Source organism: Manis javanica, chromosome 3, assembly GCF_040802235.1.
Source record: "Manis javanica isolate MJ-LG chromosome 3, MJ_LKY, whole genome shotgun sequence".
In the NCBI taxonomy this organism is placed as follows: domain Eukaryota; kingdom Metazoa; phylum Chordata; class Mammalia; order Pholidota; family Manidae; genus Manis; species Manis javanica.
The window spans coordinates 170,548,380-170,575,290 of NC_133158.1; the positions used below are offsets into that span (position 1 = coordinate 170,548,380).

General features: G+C 38.6%; 1 protein-coding gene and 1 pseudogene across 18 annotated transcripts in view; both read right to left on the reverse strand.

Moving 5' to 3' along the window:
* Nucleotides 1-26,911, reverse strand: part of LOC118973262 (transmembrane protein 108-like) — a 362,127-nt gene that overhangs the window by 287,035 nt on the left and 48,181 nt on the right. For 6 of the 18 annotated variants that reach the window (XM_073232369.1, XM_073232371.1, XM_073232367.1 and 3 more), the window contains exon 3: nucleotides 11,766-11,823. The exons of 10 other annotated variants lie outside the window; for them this stretch is intronic. The gene's annotated coding sequence lies outside the window, so the exon portion shown is untranslated. Of the gene's footprint in view, nucleotides 1-11,765; nucleotides 11,824-23,102; nucleotides 23,198-26,911 lie in introns of all 18 variants that reach the window. 2 more of the 18 variants (XM_073232366.1, XM_073232377.1) reach the window with 1 other exon arrangement.
* LOC108396696 (S-formylglutathione hydrolase pseudogene) lies at nucleotides 15,311-19,673 on the reverse strand (annotated as a pseudogene).

Here is a 26,911-nt window from a genome sequence, read left to right on the forward strand (position 1 = left end):
GAACACCAGGTGGTGGGCAGCTGCAGCCTTCAGACTGCTAACCTTGGTCGGATAGTCATGCATACCAAGCTTATCTTGCTGAAACCCACCTTAGCATTCTGAGAGTAATCTTATCTCACTGAACCCCCCAAGATATGACGCCAGCCAATGAATCATGTGTACGTGCTTGTAGAACAATACTGTCCTCTTAAAAAATGCTATAAAAACCTCTGGCTTTAGCTGCTCAGAGTCCTTGTTGAGACCCGCTGCGTCGGGCTAACTTGGACCCCAGCTAGCTGGTTCCTGAATAAATTTCTCTTGCTTACTGCATCAAGAGACGCCTTTTGTGAGTGATTTGGGGCGGCGTCCTCCTCTGGGAAAATTCAACAAAACTAATGCAAAGAGTAAGAGTTAAATGATGTTGTGGGTTTCTGAGAAGGAAACAGAGCCCTCCTCTGTCCATCCTCACTCTGAGCCAAGTCCAGATGAATGGGGGATGAATCAACAGAAACCCCAGGGAAGTTCAGAGGCTCTGAGAGAAGCTCTGCACATCCTGAGGGATGGAACAGCATTGGCAGCATAGGGTGAGCGTGGAAATGGATGGGGGCCACCTTACAGGCTCTGGACTCCAGTGAGGCACCAGGGAATTTCTACCAGAAGTATCAGAGATGAAGTAGATGGACCAGGCCCCAGGGAACCAGAGGGATCTGCAGGATCGGAACATCAGGAGGCAGAAGTGGAATGAAAACTTCCAGGTGTGCATTCAGCAAAGCCAAAAACCACCAGGAACTCTACATCTAAATGGATGTGTCATGGATATCAGAATAACACCTAGTCCCCAGAAACTCACCCTCAGGGAGAAGGAAAGTAGAAGGCAGGAGGAAAGAATCCTAAGTCAACTGAGTATCTGCTCAGACAAGAGAACAAGGAAAAAAAGTCTGGAAGTCCCTGAAATTATGACAAATTGGCAAGATTTTGTTTTCTTCCAACAGAGAAAATGGAGGCTCAGTAAGTTAGAAAAATTCAGTTATAGACAAATAACCATTTCCCATACCAAGTCTGTGAATGTAAATTTTAACTGCCAGAAATAGTTAACATTTATCAAGCAGTTATTATCTTCTAGGAGCTATACTTCACATTCATCCTATAATTTAATATCCATAATAACCTTCTGGGTCTTGCATTGTCATTATTTCCATTTTACAGGTAAATAAAAAAATGTTAAGAAAATAGCCCAGAATATTATACCTGGTAAATGGTTGATGCAAGATTCAAATATCTACCCACCTAGTACTCCATCTTTGAATCCCTTGCAATGAGCATGTAAGAGGGACAATACTATTTATAAAAGCATTTTTATATGTCCTTCTGTGATTATACTATTTATAGGATCAGTTTTATGAATTCTTTGGTATCAAAATAACAGCAATAACAAACATATTGAGGGCATACTACATGCCAAACCACTCTAAGTGGTTTTATGAATCACTTGAAAGTTCTCCATTTTATAGTTGAGAAAAGGAAGGACCTGACTTGTCTGAGGACACAGAGTAAGAGGTAGGACAGAGCTGAGCCCAGGCACTCTGACTCCAGTCTTCACGTTCTTATCTATGAGGCTACACAACCTCCCTAACCTGAGTACCATTAGGACTTAGAAGTCAAAAAGAAATGGTGCACTGGTTATTCAGGCCCAGAAGAGGGATTCCGACAGCAGCACGGAGGGGTGTTCATGGAAGAGCACCGTTACACTCAATGGCCATGCCCATTAAGGTTTAGCTGTCCTGGAAGAGATCTAGCCTTTCTTAACCCACTCTCATTTCTTTGATTTTTAAGATACACCATCAATTTATTAGCAGCTATTGAGAAAACAAGCACAGTTATCTAAGTCCTACTCAAATTTCAGAAACATGAAACGTGTCTTAATATGAGGATGTACAGTATTTGTCTTTTCAGCTGTACCACTTGCTGAAATAGCAAATTCAAGTTCATTTATTCAAATATTTCTAAAAGCCAAGAATATGTTAGATGCTAGGGAGTCAGAGATAAATAACATGCCCTCTGGTCTCACTGGGCTCACAGTCTAAAATAGGGACACTTTAACCAAATCAACTATAATATGAATTAGGAGAGAAAAGCATGTGGTGGTAAGTATATAAGAGCAACTAGCTGGAAGGGAAGAGGCTATGAAAGAGAAAACTTTCTGGAGGAAGCCATGCTACCAGAGTTCAGTTTGTAAGGGTCTGAAAGCAAACAAAAGGCAGAAGATGGAATGGAGAGACCATGACTTATTCAGGGGACTATAAATATAGTGAAAACTGTCAAGGGAGAAAGTCCTTTCACTGACCTTTACTGAACCAACACCTAAATTGACAGATAAGCTCCATTCTCTCTGAGTGACATACTTACTGACAACTGTGCCAAGCCAAATACTCTCCACCTGATGGCTTCTCTCCAGTAGGCTGGGGCACATAATGCTTCCCCAAGTGGAAGGATATGCTTGCCAAGAGTCACTTCTGTTGGTTCCCAACCTGTGTGTGCCACTTGTGTTTGGTATTATAGACACGTAATTTAGTAAAATTATATATTTTATATATATATGTGTGTGTTATGCTATCAAATAACATGTGAATGAGATAGTCGTAACAACCTAGAAGAGTCTGCTCTTGTACTTACTCTACTTGAAAGAAATCCCAACTGGAACTCATAAGTGACATATGGGTGTGGTTACACAGAAAAAATGATGAGGGAATCAACGAGTGCAACCACATTAAAAAAAAAGGCCTTGGCTGTACATGGAATGATTGGTGAATACATGTCCAGTTATATGTTTTAAGTTAAAATAAAATTTTTAAAGGCATTTTTATATCTCCCTATTTTAACCAATATTTGTTATTTAAAAAATCATGCCTGAAATCAGAAGGCATCTACCATAATTTAAGATGACTGAAGATAAGACTGTAAGTGGGCAAATATCTACAGATGAAGCTGGAGAGATTGGGACTACAAATCCCCCACAAACTCCGCATCCAGGATAGAGAATGTGGGGTTTGCACGATGAGTATAGAGGAGCCAGTGATGTGACGAGATTCCTATTAGACCAAGATCATGTTGGAATGTGGAAAATGCTTTAGTGACAGTCAAGACTAGCAGCTGGAGTAAACTAGTAAAGAAATGATGAGGCTTTAATTAAAGCTGAGATAGTGAGGGAAATGTACTTAGCAGTCGGCACCTAAAGTAAGCAGTACTTGATCAGCTGGTAGGACAATGGAGAAGTGATATGAAACTGGGAGCTCTCACTACACCTTCCTGGAGTACAAACTGGCAGTATGTTTAGAAAATCCTTAAAACTACAGGTATCTTTGATTCAGCTACTCCATTTTTATTCATTGCCCATAATAATCACAAAATTTCACACACAGTTTTACTCACAAGGCTCTTTACATCCCTCCATTATACATAAGAGCAAAAACTGGGAGACAGCTGAGACTGTCCAAAAACAGGGCAGATAAACTATGGTTCATCATATGGTTCATCGGGGTAGATCATTTAAATGTTCCTTATTTAGGTTTTAAAAACTATGATTTCAGTTTTGAAAGCCAGGTATAGCTATCTAGATGGACACAAACATAAAACAAAGCCAAAAAGGCTACTTATGGTGATTATGGTTGTGATTAACAACAATGATCTCGATGGTGTGCAGTTACAGAGTTACAGGTTTTTCTTTGCTGTGCTACTTTCCATAATTAATGTATTACTTCTACTCTCAGAAATGTATTAGAAAAAAATTACCTCCAGGTTGCAGATTTGATGAAATGGATTATGGAGTCTGGGTCTTAATGCTGAAAGTTTCAGAGTACTCTTTTGAAGTTACTAGAAAAATACTAACTCTACACCATTGTATTGATTTAGATCATGTATCCTACTGGTAAGTATTTATCCAAGTTGAAGAATTCTCATTTTTTTCATCCCATTTCCATAGCAGCCCTTCTCTGTCCTTGATTTACTTGGATTTTCTCAGATGAAATCAAACTGAAACCAGACAGCTGAGGCAAGCAACCTAAAGCAAATATTCATCCATTTGGCAAACCACTGACAATTCTTTATAAAGTCATGGATGAGAACACTGCAGCACCCATATATAGTAGTGGATATGATAAGGCTTACTAATATGATGAGCTTTACTAATAGATCTAGTCCTAAAAAGTAATAGTACTTTCATCTTTGTCTCTAGTACTTTATCTCTATGGGTACTAAATGACGACAAACTACAAAGAATTCTACAAAGGAGTCTAACATTCAGATAGTAAGACAATACAACAGGTAACAGCAAATATATTAGATTTAATAAAACAATATAACAGATCATCTTCAAGCAACCTTTTCAGTGTTACCTAGATGTATATGTGATTACTAGATAAAGTGACAAAAACCGGAGCTGAAAGGATATTTCTATATTATAGTAAGAATAAATTCATAAGCAAGTTTATACTTAACAAAGTGGTTTCATATAATTAGCTATTCAGCTTTTATGATGAAGATATCATGCCATTTAATACATGGAAAGAGATTTTATTAAGTATAAAATGTTTTTCAATTTTATCCTTTCAAGCACCACTGTTATTTTTCTATCTCCTTAAAAAATTATATAGATTGAGGGATTACAAACATGCAGAGTTTGCAATGGGAAATCACCTCATTAGCTTGGTAAAAGTGTCTATATTGGGTTTTTATAAACAACTCCTTTCTGCCTGCACTTACAGCAGAGAAACACTATAAATTAATTCTGGATTCACCACAGGAATAATGTAAGACATGAAAAAATGGTTGTTTTCACCATCAGAAGTCTAACCCCCCAGAGGGAACACACATAAGTCTAACAGCAATACTTTAGCACAAATTTTGCAGACCAGAAGGGAGTGGCACAAAATATTCAAAGCACAGAAAAAAAAAACTCCCAACTAAGAATACTCTACCCAGCAATTCAGAATTGAAGGAAAAATTGTTTTCCAGACAAGTAAGAGCTAAAGGAATTCATCACCATTAAACTGGCCTTGCCAGAAATTTTAAAGGTACTTCTTAAAGCTTAAAAGAAAGGGCACAAATCAGTAACTAGACACATGAAAGAATAAATCTCACTGGAAAAGTAAATATATAATAAAGGTAGTGGATTCATTACTTATAAAGATAGTATGAAGTTTGAAAGACAAAAGTAGTAAAAATAACTAGGATTTCAATAACTAAAGGATATTCAAGATTAAAAGATGTAAATGTGACATCAAAAACATAAAACATAGGGGAAGGGGAAGGAGAGTAAAAATGGTTAGCTTTAGAATGTGATCAAATTTGTTACTGACTTAAAATAGACTGTTAATGATATGTTTTTATTTGTAATCCTTATGGTGACCACAAAGAAAAAACCTATAGTAAATACACAACAGATAAAGAGAAAGAAAGGAACATAAGCATATTACTAAAGAAATTCATCAAACCACAAAGGAAGAGAGCAAGAGAAAAAGGGACCAAGAAGAACTATAAGAAGAGCTAGAAAACAATTAACAAAATGGCAATAAGCACATAACTACAAATAATTACTTTAAATGTAAATGCACTAAATCCTCCAATCAAAAGATACAGAGTGTCTGAATGAATTTAAAAAAACAGGAACCATCTATATGCTGCCTGAAAGAGACATTTTAGACATAAAGATACACACTGACTGAAAATGAGGGGATGGAAAAAACATATTCTTTGCAAATGAAAACCAAAAGAAAGCTGGGTTAGCTACACTTATATCAGACAAAACAGACTTTAAAACAAATACTATAATAAGAGACAAAGAAGAACATTACAGAATGACAAAAGGGGTTAATACAACAAGAGGATATAACATTTGTAAATATTTATATGCACCCAACACAGGAGCACCTACATATATAAAGCAAATAGTAACATATTTAAAGGAAGAAATTGACAAAAATACAGTAATAGGAGGGGACTTTAATAATTTGCCTACATCAGTATATAGATCATCTAGACAGAAAACCAATAAGGAAACACTGGCCTTAAATGATGTTAGACCAGCTGGATTTAACAGATATTTACAGAACATTCCATCAAAAAGCAACAAAATAGACATTCTTCTCAAGTGCACATGAAATTTTTTCAAAGACTGATCATATATTAAGCCAGAAAACAATGTTAATAAATTAAAGAGGACTGAAATCATATAATCTTTTCTGACCACAATGGCATGAAATAAGAAATTAATTATATGAAGAAAACTGGAAAATTCACAAATATGTGGAGATTAAACAACATGCTATCAAATAACCAATGGGTCAAAGAAGAAATGAAAAGAGAAGTTAAAAAGTACCTTGGGACAAACAAAAATGGAAATGTATTAAACCTATGTTTATGGGATGCAGCAAAAGCAGTTCTATGAGGGAAGTTCATAGTATAAATGTCTACCTTGAGAAACAGAAAAGTATCAAATAAACAACATAATTTTACACCTCAAGAAACTAGAAGAAAATACAAACGAAGCCCAATGTTAGCAGAAGAAAGGAAATAACAAAGATTAGAGTGGAAATAAGTGAAATACAAACTAAAAAGACAATAGAGAAGATCAATGAAACTAAGAGCTGGCTCTTTCAAAAGACAGACAAAATTGACAAACCTTTAGCTAGAGTCACCAAGATAAAAAGAGAATGGACTCAAAATCAGAAATGAAAAAGGGAATATTACAATTGTTGTCACAGAAATACAAAAATCATAAGATATTATCATGAATAATTATGTGGCAACAAATTGGACAACCTAGAAAAAATGTTTAAATTTCCAGAAACATACACCTACCAAGACTGAATCATAATGAAATAGAAAATCTGAACAGAACAATTACTAGCAATGGGATTGAATCAGTAATCAAAAACTTCTCAATAAACAAAAGGCCAGATGGCTTCATTGGTGAATTCTACCATATATTCAAGGAATAATTAATACCAACCTCTCAAATGCTTCTAAAAATAAAAGAGGGAGGAACTCTTCCAAAAAAATTTTATGACATCAGAATTACCCTGATACCAAAATCAGGTGAAGATGTCACAAAAAAGGTAATTATAGGCCAATATCCCTGATGAACATGGATGCAAAAATCCTCAACAAAATGTTAGCAAACCAAATTCAAGGATTAGAAGGACCATGTATCATAACTAAGAGAGTTTTATTCCATGGATGCAAGGATGGTTCAATATCTACAACTCATCAATGAGACACAGCACATTAACAAAATGAAGGATAAAAATCATATGATTATCTCAATATATACAGAAAAAGCATTTGAAAAAATACAAAATCCATTCATAACAAAAAATGAGCGTATATAAGTGAAGATCTATTCTCAACAAAGAGTATAGAAGGGAAGATACCTCAACATAATAAAGATCATGTATGACAAGCCCACAGCTAACATCATACATAATGGTGAAAAGTGGAAAGCTTCTCACCTAACATCAGGAACAAGACAACGATATGCATTCACACCACTTCTATTTGACATAGTATAAAGCCCTTGAAAGTTGTAGCCAGAACAATTAGGCAAAAAGAAAGAAAAGATATAAAAGGCATCAAAATTGGAAAGGAAAAGGCAAAATGGTCACTATTGCAGATGACATATTACATATTGAAAATTCTAAAAACTCCATCAAAACACTGTTAGAATTCAGTAAAGCTGCAAAATACAAAATCAGTATACAAAAATCTGTTGTATTTCTTTATACTAATAATAAGCTATCAGAAAGAAATTGAGAAAGCAATCCCATTTATAATTACATCAAAAAGAATAAAGTATCTAGGAATAAATTTAACCAAGCAGGTAAAAGACATGTATATTAAAAACTACAAGATATTAATGAAAGAAACTGAAGATGACACAAATAAATGGAAAGATATTCTGTGCTCATGAATTGGAAGAATATTGCTAAAATGTCCATACTACCCAAAGTGTATATACAGATCCAATGCATATACCCAGACGAATATACATACAGTATATATGAATGCATATACAATGAATATACAGATTCGGTGCAAACCCTATCAAAATTCCAATGACATTTTTCAAAGAAATAGAACAAACAATCCTAATTTGGCTGGAACCACAAAAGACCCCAGTCTTGAGAAACAACAAAGCTGGAGCCATCACATTATGATTTCAAACTTTATCACAAAGCTATAGTAATTAAAGTAGTAGGTACTGGCACAAAAATAGATACATTGATCAGTGGAACAGAATAGCCCAGAAATAAACCTATGCATATATGGTTAATTAATTTATAACAAAAGAACCAAGAAAATACAATTGGAAAAGGAGAGTCTCTTCAATAAATGGTGTTAGGAAAATTGGACAGCCACATGCATAAGAATGAAACTGAACCACTGTCTCACACCATACACAAAAATGATTAAAGACTTGAATGTATACTTGAAACACAGAATTTGTAGAAGAAAACATAGGTGTAAGCTTGTAGATGGGTCTTAGAATTTTTTTTGTATACAAAACAAAAGCAAAAATAAACAAGTGGGACTACATCAAACTACAAAGCTTCAGTACAACAAGGGTATCATCAGCAAAATAAAAAGACAACCTACTGAATGGGAAAAATACTTGCAAATCATATAGCTGATAAGGAATTATTATCCAAAATACATAAAGAACTTATATAATTCAATAGCAAACAAAAACACCAAAAATTTTTAAATGGGTAGATTATCTGAATAGACATTTTACCAAAGAAAATACACACATGGCCAACAGGTATATAAAAAGATGCTCAACAAGATTAAACATCAGGGAAATGCAAATCAAAACCACATTGAGGTATCACCTGACACCTGCCAGAATGGCTATTATCAACAAGACAAGAAATAACGTGTTGGTGAGGATGTGAAGAAAAGGAACGCTTATTGGTGAGAATATAAACTAGCACAACCACTATGGAAAACAGTTTGGAGGTTAGAAATAGAACTACCAGGTGATCTAGCAATTCTACTTTGGAGTATTTATCAGAAGAAAATTAAAACACTTAACATACACCCCCATGTTCACTGCAGAAAAGATACTTGTACCCCCATCTTCACTGCAGCTTTATTTACCACTGACAGGGAAACTACTATTTAGATATTATTACCCAAAACAGGGAAACAACCTAAGTGTTCACTGATGGATGAATAAAGAAATTGTGGTATGTATGTTCAAGGTAATATTATTTAGCTATATAAGGAAATCTTGCCATTTGCAACAACATGGATAGAGCTCAAGGGCTTTATGGTAAGTGAGGTAAGTCAGAGAGAGAAAGACAAACACCGTATGATCTCTTATACGTAGACTAAAAAAAAAAGCTCATAAATACAGAGAACAAATCAGTGTTTCCAAGAGGCAGGGGTAGGGGAAGAAATGGGTAGACTTTTTTTTAGTTTAAATAAATTGAATACAACTTAAAAAAATAGACTCATAAATAAAATGGTTATATGTTCGCCATCAAAAATATAAATCAAGAACAATCTACTTTTTTTACTTTGTGTCTGCTCCTTAAATCTCAAGTGTATTTGGAATGCATTAACCACCCCAGAACATTGTTAAGGATTTTCTTTGAATAAAAGAAGTTTCAATTGATTTTTTAAATACCAAACACCACCCATGCAGAGCTATTAACCTTGAGTGATTGTTTTTCTAAACACAGTGTATTCTGGAGACAGATCAAAGGCTACATCTTGCTCCCACAATGACTCACTGTCATGGCCTCTACGTAATTTCAACAACATTGTTTGGAACAGTCAATCTAACCAAGTTTTAGTCCCGCCATCCTCCAGTTAATAGAACGATGTTTTAACATGTAGGAGGAGGAAAAAGGGGGGAAGATGCCGGCAGAACACAGGCAACTGTCATCTCCTCCACTGCGACACCCAGACATTTCCTCCTGAAGTCAACTGCTCAAGTTAAATTGAATTTTGCCCTGGTGTCTTGGTTGTCATATTCGTAAACCTCCAGTGTCTCATCACTACTCATTTATTCAGTGCCAGTTCACTCATGGTATTCTGCTGGGCATTACACCAAATTATTTAGATATACTGGGTCTTCTAGGATCTAAGAAATATAATCCACAGAAAACTTTACAGTGACCGAACTAAACAAGAGAACAAACAGTAACAAGAGGCCCTCCGAATCTGCATTCCTCTTTACTGTGTATCATCAGTTTTGACACACATTCTAGGAAAGGCATAGTGTATGGTGGTGGGTGATGCAGAGCCATCATCATTGTGTATGTGTGTGAAGCCAGCTGTTCAGATATAATCCAGAGTTAAGAAAGACTGTGCTATCCTGCAGTGGAGACATCCTAAGAGTCTCCCTCATCTTCCTATCGCATTGAAAAATGCCACCCACTGCATCCTCAAGAGTGAATATAAGTGAGCACTACTTCATGTGCTCCAGGAAGGCAGTGTGGAAGAGAAGATGGCCATATCTTTATTGTTTGGGATAACTTCATACAGTCTTCTTTCTTCATTGTACCTTACAGATTTGTGCCAAGATGGCCAAGGTAAAAACCCTGACATTGAATGGAAAGAAAATTTGTAAGAGATTAGAATAGCAGCTGACTGTCAACTTTGCCACAGTTAAGTGTTCTATGCAGAATTCTTGTTTTGATTAATAAATCAAGAGTTCATATATGCAACCAGATCAGCTTTTTATGGAGGCTGAGAGACGGCACCTGCATGGTAGATGGTAGATGGAGCCACCGCCTGCCCCTGCTACATGCTCCCACACATCTCATCAACCTCTTCTTGTCCATCATGTGAAATGCACATCATTAATGAGTCATGCATTGAATCTGCTATTAAAACACAAATTCCTTTCTGGGCAGCAACATATCAAGTTATCAGCTATTAATAAACTCTTCATTAATTAACCAGAAATTAAGAAGCTAATTATCTAGAAAGGGCCTAAGGGAATGATGGTAAAAGCAGAACTGTTCATTTAACAACACTGAGGGTCTCCTACTGTACATCATAGTACCAAATGGGGATACAGTTCATTCATTCACTAATTCACTCATTCACTCCCTCCCTGATTTGTTCATTCACTCATTCAATAGATATACTAGGAACTACGGTATAAATTCTGCCCTCAGAGAGACTATAATCCAGTAGAAGAAACATTATTTGCATCAACAAAGCAGGAATAAAACCACTGAATTTTAAAATGAGCTAAGCGCTATGGAAGTTAGTAGATAGGAGAGAGTAATACCAGATGAGGGAATTGATACAGCTTTACAGAGAAGGCATCCTTGAATGTTCAAGGATGGCTAGCATGTGACTATGTCAAGTGGGGGAGACGGCTGAGGAATAGCACAGAATTGCAGACCTCCTGCTGAAAGGGGCCAGCCAGCCAGCAGGAGGTGGCAGAAGTCTAGTGGACTCCAGATGCTGGGGAGAGCAGGAGGGAAAGTGAAGCACTATGTGTGCAGAAATGGAGGAGGGAATTCCAGAGGCAAACAGCATGTCTTGTTTACCAACATGCCTGGGGCCAGGCCTGCATTTATTTATGTTTCAGGCCTTTTTCTTCTGAAAGCATAATTTTGTGGATCTTGGAGATTCTCTACCCAAAGCCCTTATTTTACAGAAGAGAAAAAAGAAGTTTGATGAATTACCCAAGTCCACAGAGTCAGTAGGAAGCTGATCTGAAACTATTAACTAAGTGGTCCTGAAATGAATGAATGTAGTATTCTTACCCTTCAATCAAGGGTTTCCACCTGGCTAGCAGCATCTCTGGTATAGGCATGTGTACACCTGAGAGTGAAGGAGAAAGAACAAACGATTGGCTCTGAGGTTAATCAGGAGGGACATGGATCTTAATAAGGGGGTTAAAAAACACAGACCTGCATATTTTCACATCTTGAGAGAAGTTTCCTTTGGAAACGAGGACTAAACTGGAAACTTGGGCTACAGTATTTTCTTTCAATACAACGGGTGGTCAATGAATTACAACTCAAGCTTTTAAGACTTTCTTTGCTACCAAAATGCCTGCTTCAACTCCCCCATCCTCACTATTATTATAAATGCAAATGACATGTTCATAGATGGCCAAAGATTGGCTTCTCAGGATAAAATGAAACCAGCAGAAAAGGAGTCACAGCAACACACCACTTGGGTTTTCAATGAACTGAAAGCACCTCTAAACATAATTAAGATTTTCAATTCAGAAAAATACACTCTCTTAATAATAAACATGAAATGCCAGGAAAGACATAAAAGCATTTAAAGTAAGTTGCATTGGGCCTTCTATCCATCTGTTCTGGGAAATTTCTGCCTCCATCAGAATTAAATTCCCTCCACCGGGTAAGTCATATTAATTTCCCATAATTCCAGACCATTCAGAGCAGTGTTGAACAGATAAGATGTTTACAAATCACAGAATTAGAGAATGTTGGCAAGTATCTTAGACATTTTCTGAGCTGCCGCTATTTTTATATAAGATGGAAATAGCCTACAGAAAAAGTGACATGGACAAGATACACACATAATCAAGATGGAGAACCAGTTCCAGAAACAGGTATTCTATCTCCAGGCTGTTTCCCCATCTAGAGTCTGAGGAAAAAGCTTTCTTGCTGTTCTCCTGGCGGGGTGGGAGGAAGATGCTAAACCCTCTACCAAGTGTGCATTGTGCTCAGGGCTCAGGCTTTATTCATGGACAGGTCCAACTCCCATTTCAAAAGGACTTCATTCACCTTTCAAATCCTTACCTACAAACACAAATATATTAGTATATATATATATATATATATATGTAATTAAATATGTAAATAAAATATTAAAAGTGATTTTCTTCCAAGCCACTGCCAGAGTAACTTTTTCAGATATGTCTAAGTAAACTTTTTTGAGATATCTCCACAGCTTTGTTCCATTTTTTCTACCTAATTCCCCTTTTTGCTTTTAAATATTTGATGGTTCTATAAATGAATGTATTACAATATAATGAACGTCAGTGAGTACTACAGAATTAGAAGCTATGGACATGTTTTACAATAGAAAATGGTTTAGAGTTGATCACTTGATGGGAAATAATTTTGCTACTACATTATCAAGACTGAATTGTAATTAGGAAAACCTTTTAGAATTTAATGTTAACTGAAAAAATTCAAGTTATAATACTGAATATAATCGATTACTATACTCTGTAAAAATAGCTTTTTATAAAAAGGTTAAAAATTTCACAATGGCCATTGTGTTGCAGCTGTAGAATTATGAGCAAATGCTACTAAAAAACTTCTAAGATTCTAAAAAGTGAACTATTATAATATTCTGATACATTGTAAATTGTACAACTAAAGAAAAATACAAATTTAAATTTAATTGAAAGGAAACTATTAAATATCACTTGGGTGAAAAAGGCTAAAGGAGACAATCAGCTGTAGTTCCTAGCCCCTGGAGTTCAGGAAACAATGAAGATGTTTCACAGCATTCTGGGTATGACAACAAATCAATGTGGAAGAATGTTCTAGAAAGCTACTGGCTTTTTCATAGCTAGTTCCTTGTCAGTCTGCATCTGAAATGAAGTTCATTTATTTGCACCACTTGTTTATAAATTCAAAGCTAACAGTAGAACAAAAAGACATCCTACAGTATGGGAGAATATATTCATAAATGACATATCCGATAAGGGGTTGATATCCAAACTATATAAAAAGCTCACACACCTCAACAAACAAAAAGCAAACAGGCCAATTAAAAAATAGGCAGAGGAGCTGAACAGACACTTCTCCAAAGAAGAAATTCAGATGGCCAACAGATACATGAAAAGATGCTCCACATAGCTAATCATCAGATAAATGCAAATTAAAATCACAATGAGATATCACCACACCAGTTAGAATAGCCAACATCCAAAAGACAAACAACAACAAATGTTGGCGAGGATGTGGAGAAAGGGGAACCCTCCTACACTGCTGGTGAGAAAGTAAACTAGTTCAACCACTGTGGAAAGCAGTATGGAGGTTCCTGAAAAAACTCAAAATAGAAATACCATTTGACCCAGGAATTCCACTCCTAGGAATTCACCCTAAGAATGCAGGAGCCCAGTTTGAAAAAGACATATGCACCCCTATGTTTATCGCAGCACTATTTACAATAGCCAAGAAATGGAAGCAACCTAAGTGTCCATCAGTAGATGAATGGATAAAGAAGATGTGGTACATATACACAACGGAATATTATTCAGCCATAAGAAGAAAACAAATCCTACCATTTGCAACAACATGGACGGAACTAGAGGGTATTATGCTCAGTGAAATAAGCCAGGCAGAGAAACACAAGTACTAAATGATTTCACTCATATGTGGAGTATAACAACAAAGCAAAACTGAAGGAACAAAACAGCAGCAGAATCACGGAACCCACGAATGGACTAGCAGTTACCAAAGGGAAAGGGACTGGGGAGGATGGGTGAGAAGGGAGGGATAAGGGGGAAAAAGAGGAATTATGATTAGCACACATAACGTAGCAGGGTAGGGGACATAGGAAAGGCAGTATATACAGAGAAGACAAGTAATAATTCTACAGCATCTTACTATGCTGATGAACAGTGATTGTAATGGGGTATGTGGGGGGCACTTGGTAACAGGGGGAGTCTAGTAACCATAATGTTGTTCAAGTAATTGTACATTAATGATACCAAAAAAAAAAACTAGGAAAAAAAATTCAAAGCCAAGATGTTGGACTATATCCTGGCTACCTTCCCTACCACTTCAATAGTTAATCAGAAAAAAATGCCTTAGTTTGGTATCAGGAAAAAGCTTCAAGCTTCCTCCCAAGGCATGCCTTGAACTAAGTACTGCCAAAGTCACCATACTTTTAGACATAATATTTTATTAGACAGGGACAGACAAACTGAAACAGCAAGAGAAAGTACCAGAGAATGTTTACTTTCAGAGAAGCCTAAAACAAGCTTGGTACACGTGTGTTCTCATGCTACCATGGTGGTTTTTAGGTGTCTCTCAAATAAAAGAAGTATCTTTTTATCAGAGTTTTTAGAAGGAGATTCGTAGGTAAAACGGGAATTAGTATATTCTTTCAGGTATGAGCTGGGCTTTGTAATAAGACTCTGGGGCCTATGGACCTGATGGCCATGTAAAAAATAGTCAATGTTAGTATTTATTCAGTTCAAATATTTGAATTCCTTAATGAAATAAAAGGGATAAATGCCATAATACTTTGCATTTCTATACTTCATAAAAGTTTACATAGCATTTTATGTTTCCTTTATTTTTTTTCAGGTTTATATATTTATTCAGGTGATTCAAATATCAGTGAAGCATTTTAGCGTTATGAAATCCAATGTTTGAAATCTTTTTTTCCCTGCAATTTTATTTACTATAGTTTTGTAATCTTGAAGAGACTCTCTTAAGTTTTTTATGCATTCAGGTATTTTGCATGATGTCTGATGTGATCAGTAATAAAGGTTGCAATGAAGTAGTAGCTATGATCGTAACCCTCTTGTAATCTAAAAACAACAGGGATTTTCTTTTCTGTACAGGCAGCTATGAAGTTATCAGGCAATAATTGTCCATCAGAAAGAAACTGATCATCTTTTCCTTGATCAATCAGTATGTCCAGCTGAGAACCTGGATAGGACTTCACAAGATGGGTAGCATCATAAGCCTTCCACTTATTTTGATCTGTTCCCAAATATCCACTAAAGGTTTTTTTGCCCCAAGGACAAAGCACTGGGTTGCAAATTGGAGCAAATGCTGACACAGATTTGTATTTTCCAGGATTCTTCAAAGCACAAATCAGAGCTCCATGTCCTCCCATGGAGTGGCCAAAAATAGACATCTTTTGAGGGTCCACTGGAAAACTGGTATTTATGAGTTGGGGAAGCTCCTTCATTACATAAGAGTACATTCTGTAGTTAGTTTTCCACGGATCTTCAGTGGCATCCACATAAAACCCAGCACCAGTGCCAAAGTCCCAGCTTTCATCTTCGCCTTTAATATTGCAGCCACGGGGACTGGTATCTGGAGCAATGATAAAGAGGCCATGTTCTGAGGCAGCTTGATGATAACCAGATTTTGATATAAAATTTTGTTCTGTGCAAGTTAAACCAGACAGCCAATACAGTGCAGGACATTTTCCAGTTTCTGCCTTTGGTGGTAAGTAGATAGAAAATTTCATCTTGCAGTTCAGTTCAATACTGTCATGTTCAAAAACTTTCTGCAATCCCCCAAAACACTTGTTGCTGGAAATCTGTTTCAATGCTATTTTTCCCCTCCAGCGGCTTCGGAGAATGGAGTTGTGGGCCCGGAAAGGCGGGACCTCAACATGGCCAACGGAGACACCTGTTTCCTTTATTTTTTAATGAACACATTTTATGATGAGTAAAGCTGGATTATTATTCCCATTTTACAGAATCTAAGAATCTAAGGCTCAGAGAGATTTGCCCTGTCCAAGGTCACTCAAAGAGCCAGGATTTAAGACCAGGTCTTCAGACCTAATCTAATGCTCTCCCTCTACAGCCTTTTCCAGGCTAGTTTGATTAAACTTTGCCTAAGGGCAGAAAAATGAATCTGATCACCTCTCCTGGTCTTCCTCAGGTCATAGTTTAAACAGGTTGGTGGTGAATAAGTTGAGAGTAGTATTTAACAAAACATGCAGTTTTAAAAAGTATGATACTAATGAATTCATACATTAATAAGAAAAACTATTCTACCCATCAAATAGTTTTTTTAACTTACTAAACCACAATCAATAAATGTCAAGGAAAGAATTAATAAGGAAGAGAAAGTGATGACAGATGTGCATTAAACAGACATAAAAGCTACTGATCTAATAAGCAAATCCTTAAAAAGGCTGTCCATCTGGGTTTGCAGTTAGTTATAACCTATGATTCCCATCACTCATGTACATTGGGGAAGCCAGTATACAAAGAGGATTACTTCCTAGAGCACAGAATAAGCCAAAACAATTATAAATACAAGTACACAAGTACATGAAAAAATTCAATTTCTCAGGTAATCAAAGAAATATAAGTTAAAATAAGATATGTTTTATCTATGAATGTGCAAAATAATTTAACAGTAACAGTGTTGGAGTACAATGAAACAGACACTTCTTCATAGACCTAGAGGAACTATAAACTGAAATCCACCTTCATGGAAGCTTTCTGACAATGTTTACTAAAAATGTATATATTTAACCAGTAAGTTTACTTACATTAATTTATCCTCAAAAATTCACAAACACTAGTCTAATGTGGTAGGGTGACCATCATTGTTTTATTCAAGTAAAAAACAATATAGGTAACAATAATTTAACAAAAGGCAGACTTTTTAATAAACAAATTCTTGGACATCCATATTACAGAATATTATTCAGTCCTTAAAAATTTGTGTTGTCAAAAAATATTTAATGACATGGTAAATTATATGATGTATGAATATGTAGGGCATATATTCTTATATAAGTATAATCTTAATTTTATAAAATAAAAAATTCATGACTATATGTATGTAAATCATAATGGAAGGAAAAACTCCAAACCAATGGATTTGTCTGGATGCTGATGGCATGGAAGACGGCCTTATTTCACTCTTACAATGAAATTTTGGAATTTCTTACAGACAATATGAGAATGGTATACATTGACTTCTCAAGCTTTATTTGGTATAAGTATACAGTATCTTTATAATGGTAGGAAATGACTTACTGATGCATATTGATGGGTTTGTTACAAAGTCATCCTGCTCACAGCGGATGGGAAGAAATCTTAGTGATGCATGGACTCCAAACCTCCAAATACTAGATCCCAACAAACAGTGGCTATGTGCTATCTCCTTTCAAAATGAAGTTGAGGAAAAGACTCCCCTGAAGAACTGTTACATTTATCAAGCAATGAGAATTACATCACTGTCTTGAGATGCCAGAGTTCAGAAATGCTGACAACATTTTGCTTGGCTCCAGGTGTTTTATATAAGAACTTTAGGAAAGTTTTTTGTTTCTGTGTTTTTAAATGGAAGGACTACAGAACCCAGGACAGAATTTCTATGTTCTAAAAGCAATGATCTCCCTCTTGGGTAATGCATGTTTCATTCTGTAATTAGTTTTTGTCACGAGTCGTCCAAGGTTTCAGGTTACATGCCTATAAAAATCACTGGTCACCTTCTTCCATGCCTACCATGTTCTTCATCTTTGCTGGTCTCATTTTAATCTCTTTATGCTCAACCTAAAAAGCTGGCAGAGTGTGAACCTGCCTTTAAATTCTATTAGTTGAGCCTTTCATTTTTGTGTAGTTTGGTTAAGGGATTAATTCTGCATATCAAACACATGCTTCTCTGATAGTTGATTGATCTTGGAAATGCTTACCAAATGCTGGTATGCATCCAGCCAACAAATCCATTTTCAGTCTATTCACGATAGTCAAACCTACCTTCAGCAGGTCAACTTATAAATGAACAACATTTCCAGTCAGACCATTAGTACTTTTCATGTGAGTCAGGAAATGAAGCCAGCCTGTATTTCTGAACCATATGGTCTGTACACATGGGATTAAGAAAGGCAGATTATTCATTAAGCCAGCCTCTCTGTGGCTCCCGAACCTCCTCTTCTCTCCTTTCCTTCCTTACCAAGTTCACTGCCTGTTCAGTCACTATCCATATGAAGAGACAACCTATAGTGGTGTCACCGAACCTACCCAACCACAGAGTACTGTAAGAGTCCATGAGACACATTCAGATTAAAATGGATGAAAAAAGCTATCAAAAATGAATTACAACCAAAAATACGGTAAGATTCATATGAATTTTCTTTAAAAGGACAAAAATGTACAATCTATTTTTCATTAAAAAATCAAAAATACACAAAACTTATAGAAAAGGTACAGAACTGGCAAATTGACTAGATAACTGACATCATTATGATGCATCAGGGCGCACACCGACCAGTGCTGCATGCGAAAGAAGGCTGCTCACGCCATTTGTGGCCAGAGCACAGCCAATCTTAATGCAGAGTAAGCTTCCCTCACTGGCCCCAGATAGTAATGTCAAGAATTGGCATAATGCCACAGCTTCGTGAGTCTTGGAGTCAATCTAGTAAGCAGCTACAGAAATGTCCTCAAAGAGTTATTGATATCAATATATATTCCAAGTCAAACATTAAAATACAGTGGGAAAGTACTGCTTGGCTGTATGAATCATGTAAAAGTAATTCATTGTGTGATGAACTGCTAACATGGATCTACAGAAATGGACTGGAATTAGTTCAGGAGGGGAACACATTGTCTAAGCCTTGCAGCCCCAACAGCAATCTATCCCCACAGTTAGTGGATTCTAAGCATTTTCCATCCCTACTACTCTACAGGCACTTCCAGGGCTAATTTGAGAACATCCCCTTACATTAGAACACTTTCTCATCTGCAAACCTCTTAGGCTGGTATTTATTGCACCTATGATCTATAACAAACTCTTCTCAGTTTATCCACCACTACTTCCTTGTCTTATCCTCTTTCCACTACAGCCTAATATTCCAATTCAGTTCCTTCAGATACATCCTACATGGTCATGTGTTCACACCTTGATCTCCTTCTCCAAAGCCCTCCTCTCTGCCCTTAAGCATCCCCCACTCATGAAGGTCCAACTTACCACCTCCATGTTCTAGCCCTGCTGTGAGGCCTCTCCTGCCCTGTCAATCCTGCAGCACATGCTGTCTGTCTCAGAGCACCCTTCTCAGATGCCCTCCCCTTGCAGGTTAGCTTGTTCTGGGCCTCGTCTCTACAACAAGATATCTTGAGAGCAAAGACGAGGGCCATCCTTCTTTGTACTGCCCTAAACGCCTACCATGGATTAAAGTACTTGGGCCCTGACTGAGAAATAAAAGTGTCAAGTCAATTTCAATGCTTCAGTAACAATCTTTTTCTCTTCACCAAAAAAATATAATTCCAAGATTGTGATATTTATTGGTAACTCTCTGAAAACCCTTCAATGAGAGTGGGCTCTCTCTCTAAGGAGACATTATTTCTTAAAGTCATTAGTTGGACCTCAACTCCAATAACACAATAGGCAGTGACCTGACCTGCTAGATGCTGGTGAGGCAAAACAAAACGGCAAACCTAAGGCTCTTCTTTGGCTGCTACCATGCATGGTAGATAGGTAATAACACTAAAAGCTCAAGTGTCAAGGAAGAAAGATAGACATAGTCCTTGCTCCCAAGATATCTACAATCTTTCAGAGAGAAGAGGCCCAGAGCAAGCTAACCAGCAATGCCAGGGAGTGCAAGAAGGGTGCTCTAGGGTAGACAATGTGGGCCTGGCACAACCAGTCTTAATGAGAGAAGTAAGCTTCCTCACCTGGTTCAATGAAACAATGCCAAGAGCTGCCATAATGCTACAGCTTCATGACATTTTTAAGGGCCAACATAAAAAACAAAAACAAAGAAGCAAACAACAACAGAAAGAAAAAAAAGATATTCCCTTGGTTAACCCCAAGCCAGAGGGAGCCATTGTCCAATCTACTAGACCAGGGCTGGGCATCAGAGCAAGTTGTCACCTTCTGTGGTCATACACATGAAGACATGGTTATTAGATCCAAACTGTGCAGAACTAGAAGGATGAATCAGGGGTGGTAAGGTATGAGGGAACTCCTGGAGGCAGTGTTCAGAATGCACCAAAGCTTTCTATCCAGCTCAGTGACCTGTAAAGTGGGAAGCAGGTCAAGGAGCTTCAAAGAAGTGTCACAGTCAAACAGTAGGATAAGGGAGGAGCCCAGAGAAAATGGGAACCAGGATGAGTTGGGTACATCTGTATCAGGACTGCAGCAAGTTTCTGGTGACCAACACAGAGTAAAAATGGAACAGAGCCAAGATCCTAAAGTTTAATGTTCTTCCTCAGGGATTCCCTGAATTTCCTGAACATTCTGAATTTCCTTTTACAAGAGGGAGTTTAAGATTTCTGAGACAAGTACAAAGATTTCACATCTGCATCTTTCCTAGTCATTTTGTGATTTAAAAACTACAAAGCAGAATGATCTTTCCATAGCCACAGGAGTTGGATGGTGAATTGTGCAGCCAATCCACAGTTATGTCCAAAGCACATTGCAGTGGACAAAGAGTTCTCCACTCTGCTAAAAGATCTTTGCTGAACTTGGGCCAACTTCATTTAGCTAAATGAAATGTCATCTGTCCTTCCCATGTCTGACCTCTGGCAGTGGTAGGTGCTCTAGAATCATCTGCTCTGTGAAAGCAGGACCGTCCTGGTCATCATCATACATATCTCAGCCAGTGGAGGATGAGACCTGTTTTCACATGGATGTTTGACAGAATGCTCCTCTTATTCACTAAACTGTTCTTTTATACAGATTCTGTAATTGCACTGTAGTAAATAAATACAAGGTGGAAGGAATTCAACAACTGCGGAATGCTTGCTGTTGTCTCAGGTCCTGTACAAGTACTGTGAACAATTTGTCGTTTAATCCTCACCTCCAACTTAGAAGTGGTTTCACCTCACTTCACAGACTGTGGGGTGGGGCCGGGGGAAACTCAAATGCTGCAGAAATTAAGAAGGCAGAGAACTAAACTGTGACTGCAAGCATATCTGGCACTGAAGTGAATTAACTGCTTTTACCTCTAGACCAGGGAGGGCACAGGGGTGGAAGGGGAGCCTCTAGCAGTAGGAAGCAGAGAAGAACATGGAGGCAGAGAACATTCCCTTTCACCACTCACTGGGCAGTATCAGTATCTGAGAATTCTATTTCTTTTCATGTGAAATTTCCTTAGTACACAATTACCAGTGCAGTCTTCCTTTTTAAATATGTAGCTCAGAAGCCAAAGAAAGAAATGAGTCAAAATTGAACAGATAGTGAACACTGAAAAAAGAAAAAAGGTGGAAGATTTAGAAAACTTCAAAATTCCATTAAAACACTGACGCTCCACTTTAAAAATATTGCCTTTGAAGGCTAAAATACTTTTTTAAAATCATAAATGGCAGACTGATCTAAACAATGGCTTTTAAACTTCTTCAGGTTCTCAAATCCATATAATCTAAATTACTCTTCCACAAAAGAAGAAATTACAGTGATTACAAAAACAAGAAAAACCTACCAAGAATGTACCACCCAACATCTTATTAGGACACCTCATTGCCACAGAAAGCAAGAAAAGACCCAAATACTAATGTGGGTTTGTCAAAAAGACACAGGAGCCAGATTAAAGAGTCTTCAGTAGTTTAAAAAATGACTATGAGTCTGAATGACTAGATAAAAATCCATAAGTATATAGTACATACATTAAAAAATAGAGAAATGGAAACCCTCATGACTCAGTCATATTCCCATTTTGGTGCAGCCTCTGATGTGAGAATCAGTGATGTGTTTCACTGCTCCTTTCACCTTGACTTTTTGTTTTGTACAACCTTTTCCCATCATAAAAGTAAAATAAGAAAGTGAATAAGCACCACAGTGAGCAATGTCTTTGGTGGTAAAGAAAGAAATTATCCTTAAGACATAAATCACCTTTTTGAGACTATAAGGAAATGGAAAAACAGAATAAAAACAATTTATTTTTGTAACTAGGGGGTGGGGGGAGCAGGGCAGGGAATACTTGGTCAAAATACCTTTGAAACCAAAATAGGTCAAAGGGAGAAATGAAGTGGGAGAAACCCATTTATTGCTTACAAGCAGTCATACACTTCTGCTCACCTGTGTCTCTCACGACCTGGCTGCAGAAGAAGGGACCCCATCCAACCTCTCCAGTCCAGATATGCCCTCGCTCCCCCTGCAATTACCTATTGATAGGAGATGGACTACTTCTCTCCAACCCTTGGAAAAACCTTCTGATATGGATATGCACTAAGGCCAGATGAGAGATTCTGGAAATACTGCAATTTTACCCAGAGCCCACCCTTCCAGAAATCTCGCCTCACAATCTACTTGTTCCCCATCTTCCACAGCGGACTCTGTGTGAGAAAACTGGAGCACTGTAACCAGACTAATAATATATAGTAGCAACAGCAATAAAATTATGATAATTCTCAAGCCAGACAATTCAACTAGGTTCAAAGTCCTGTGCAGATCAAGTCCACAGCTCACCCATTCCACAGGCAGTCAGCAGGTGAACAGGTAGGGAGTTCAGAGCAATCATAGCACAGCAGCTGCAGCCAGGGGGCAGCGCCAGGCCACAGGTACTGTAAAAGAAAATTATCCTATGGGTCATAAGATACATGTTTTAATGACACCAACAGAGGCAAATCTTGTCTATCAGGTAGGTAGGATGCATGCAAGAGAGTGGTCCTGTGATAGGACAGTGGCAGGAATGGGATCTCATCCTGATCTACTATACCAGACTTTCACCCCCCTCCCTGTGGGAGTTATAGCTGGGTCAATATATAGGGCTACAGGGCATACATGCACTGGCCATAAAGATTAAACAAAACTTCCCTGTAAGATGCTCTTATGTCCCAGAAATTTTGGGTACAGTACCACGATCTTTGGGAGCCACTCTGCTGTTACTCCAGGAACACATAGGAGGCCAGCTTCCAGGCCTTTTCCCCAAGGTGCCAGAAGTCCAGGTGTCAAAATGTTCAGGGCCATGTCCACTCAACAGTCTCCAGGGTTTAATACATTTGGGGCTCACAGCAGGATGTTGCTCTGCTGGCCATATCCTGGCTTCAATAACTCTCCCTTGATTTGCACATACAGTTGTATGGGAGAGGCAGCAATGTGTGTTAGCATGTCCACAGGGCTTAAGGCTCCTCATTCAAATGCTGTAGTACTGTCCATAAACAAGCTGTCCTGCTCCAGAGATTATTGGTGCCCAACTTCAGGCCAGATTTCAACAAACCACTGTACCTTCTATCATGCCTGCCCCAGTAGGGCTATATGGTACATGAAACTTCCACTGTATTCCTAATTGTTGCACCCATTCTTGTAATGCATGTCCAGTAAAGTGGGTGCCTTGATCGCTCTCAATCACCTGTTGCTGGCCATAGACAACAAAGAGACACTGTAGGCCCCTTCTGTTGTTTTGCTGATCTGCATGACATGCAGGAAAAGCAACCAACAAGCCAGGAGCTGTGTTCACACAAGTCATGGCATACCGATATCCTTCTGATATGGGCAGAGACCCAATATAGTCTATTTGTCCTAACAGGCGGTATCGGCCCCTTTACTATTGTCCCATGTTGCTGCAGGACTCAGTGTAAGTCCCTCTTAGAGCACACAAGGCATTCCTTCTGGGCTGTGCTGACTTCTTCAAAGGTCAACAGCAAGCCCCACCAATGGGCTACGGCCCACATTGTCTTTTGCCCCATGTGCAACAAATGCTAATATATTCGTCTACATCAGAGGCAGGCTTTCCTTCTAGCCAATGCACCTGGGCCAATGTGTCTGCATCATCATTCCCTGGGGATGCCAAAGGCAAATGGCCAATCACATGATATACAGTAACTGTCTTAATCTGACCAGAGGGCCATAGGTCTTCCCACAACTCCTGCCTCCAAAGGGTGAATGACCAACGCTTCAGTTGGCATGGCACCATGTCGGTAGCCACAGGGTCAAGCCTTGATAGATGGCCCAGCTGTCAGTGCAGACAACTATGGGGGAAGGCTCCTCGGTGATCACGAGCCATACTGCCCACAACTCAGCCCATTGACTGCTCTTCCACTCTCCCTCCTCCATCCATATTGTCTCAGTCTTAGGATGGAAAGCCACAGCCCTCCACTTCGGGGGCTGCCCATGACTGGAACCGTCTGTATACCAAGCATCTTCAGGTATAAGGACTTTCCCTCCTGATAAGGATTCTCAGCTACTGACGGCTCAAAAGCAAGTTCTTCCTGCTTTCCACTGGTATATAGTCACTGGCCCCAATAAGCATTAGAGTTCTCCACTTACGGGGCTAGTAGAGAAGGTGCTACACTGCTGTAAATACGCAATGCATGTGGTCAGAGTAGGGGTCTGTTTCATACCACTCCGTGATCTTTGGGTCCAGTCTCACAAACCCCTGTGATGGGATAAGTGGCTATTACCTTGGTCGGAGCTGTTCCAGTGATGGGCCCCATAGCCACAGCAGGCAGTTGTTTCTCTGTCAAGGTGACCAGGACCTCTGCTGCTTTCCATAGTTGTGACCAGAATCCAGTAAGTTGGCATAGCTGTTCAAGCCACTGCCAAAGGCTCCATCCATAACCATCTTCCATTACATGAACATCCAGCTCACAGGGCCTTGATGAGTCCATTACATGCAAGGCCTGTACGGCCTTGACTGCTCAATCAGCAGCAGTAAAAGCAGCTGCACATGTATCATCCTAGTCCCACGTGATGCCCTTTCATACCAACCAGTACAAGGGTTTCAGAATTTGTGCCAAGTGCAGGATAAACACTGTCCAGTAGCCCCAAAGACCCAAATACTCTTGCAATACTGCCACAGTGGTAGGGGTAGGGAAAGCCTGAACTTTGTCTATGACTGCTTCTGGGAAAACTTTAGTTTTACCTGACCAGACAACCCCCAAGAACTTTACAGACAAACCAAGGTCCCTGATCCTTGGTGCTGCTCACAGTCCATCCTTTCTTCTGTAAATGTTGCAGCAGTCTAGGAACTGCCCCTTCTAAGTGTGCAAGAGAATCAGACATGAGCATATCATCAATATAGTGATACAGCCACATGGTTTGCAGTTTCTTCCATGTGGCCAAGTCCTGGGATACAAGTCCATGACAGACGGTGGGACTGTGGAGGTGTTTCTGTGGAAGGACAGTGAATGGCCACTGCCAGCCTTCCCACATGAAGGCAAACTGTTCCTGGCTTTCCTGTGCTATGTCAATAGAGAAAAAAACATTATTATCAAGGTCCATAATATAATATGACCCTAGTTCATTACTTAGTGTGCCCATAAGGGCTGCCATAGAGGGGACAGTAGCATGCAAAAGGGGTGTAAGTTTATTCAATTCCCTGTAATCCACGGTCATACACCAGGAGCCACCTGGTTTTTTCACTGGACACACTGGGGGAATTAAAAGGACTATGAGTGGGCTTTATGATGTCCACGTTCTCCAACTCCTGTAGAGTTTCTTCAATTTCCTTGTGCCTCCCAGGCAATTTATACTGCTTAGTATTTGTCACCTGCTGAGGTACAGAAAGAACTACAGGCAGGTGCTTAGCATGTCCCCTCAGAACTACCTTTAACCACACATACCCTCAGTCTGAACTCATCTTCAGTGGTCTGTAACAACAGGCACTGCAGCATATCTATCTCCAAAATATATTCAGGGATGGGAGAAATGTTCATAGTATACTCCTTTGGGATTTGGGCTTTCTTCACTCTAATTGCCTTACCCCCATAATCATCTACCACAACAGGGATCCCAGGAAAACTCTTAGGGTTGCCATAAATCAGAGAAGATTCAGCTCCTGTGTCCACCAGTGCCAGGACACGTTGTACATTCACAGGGGACCAATGAATTACTAATTCTTCATGTGGCTTCTGGTCCCCACCTCATCCCCCAAGGTAGGTATTTTGACACCCAGCTCAGTTGAACCACAATGCCCAATCGTCATCCTGTGGGGGTGTGGGTCTGAGTACTGTCCCCCAGGAAGTCTTGTAGGAACACAGGCCAGACATGGGGCTTTTACTCCAGCTTCCGTGTGGACCTCAGCAGCTGGAACTGCTGCTCTGGCTTTAATTGGTGCCACAGTTCTAACAAGATCCTATTGGGCTCCCCTCAATTTTTTCTTTCACTACCCCCACCTTTATCAAGTCAACTCACATCTGGGACCTCGAAACCTTCACAGGGTTCTTTGCACCTCTCCTTCCAGTTGTAGCCTATACTTCCTTTTGTGCTCTCATTGTTTCAACTTCCCCAGATTTGCTAAAGTACGAGTAGCCTCCCTTATGGGTTGCCCTATGTGG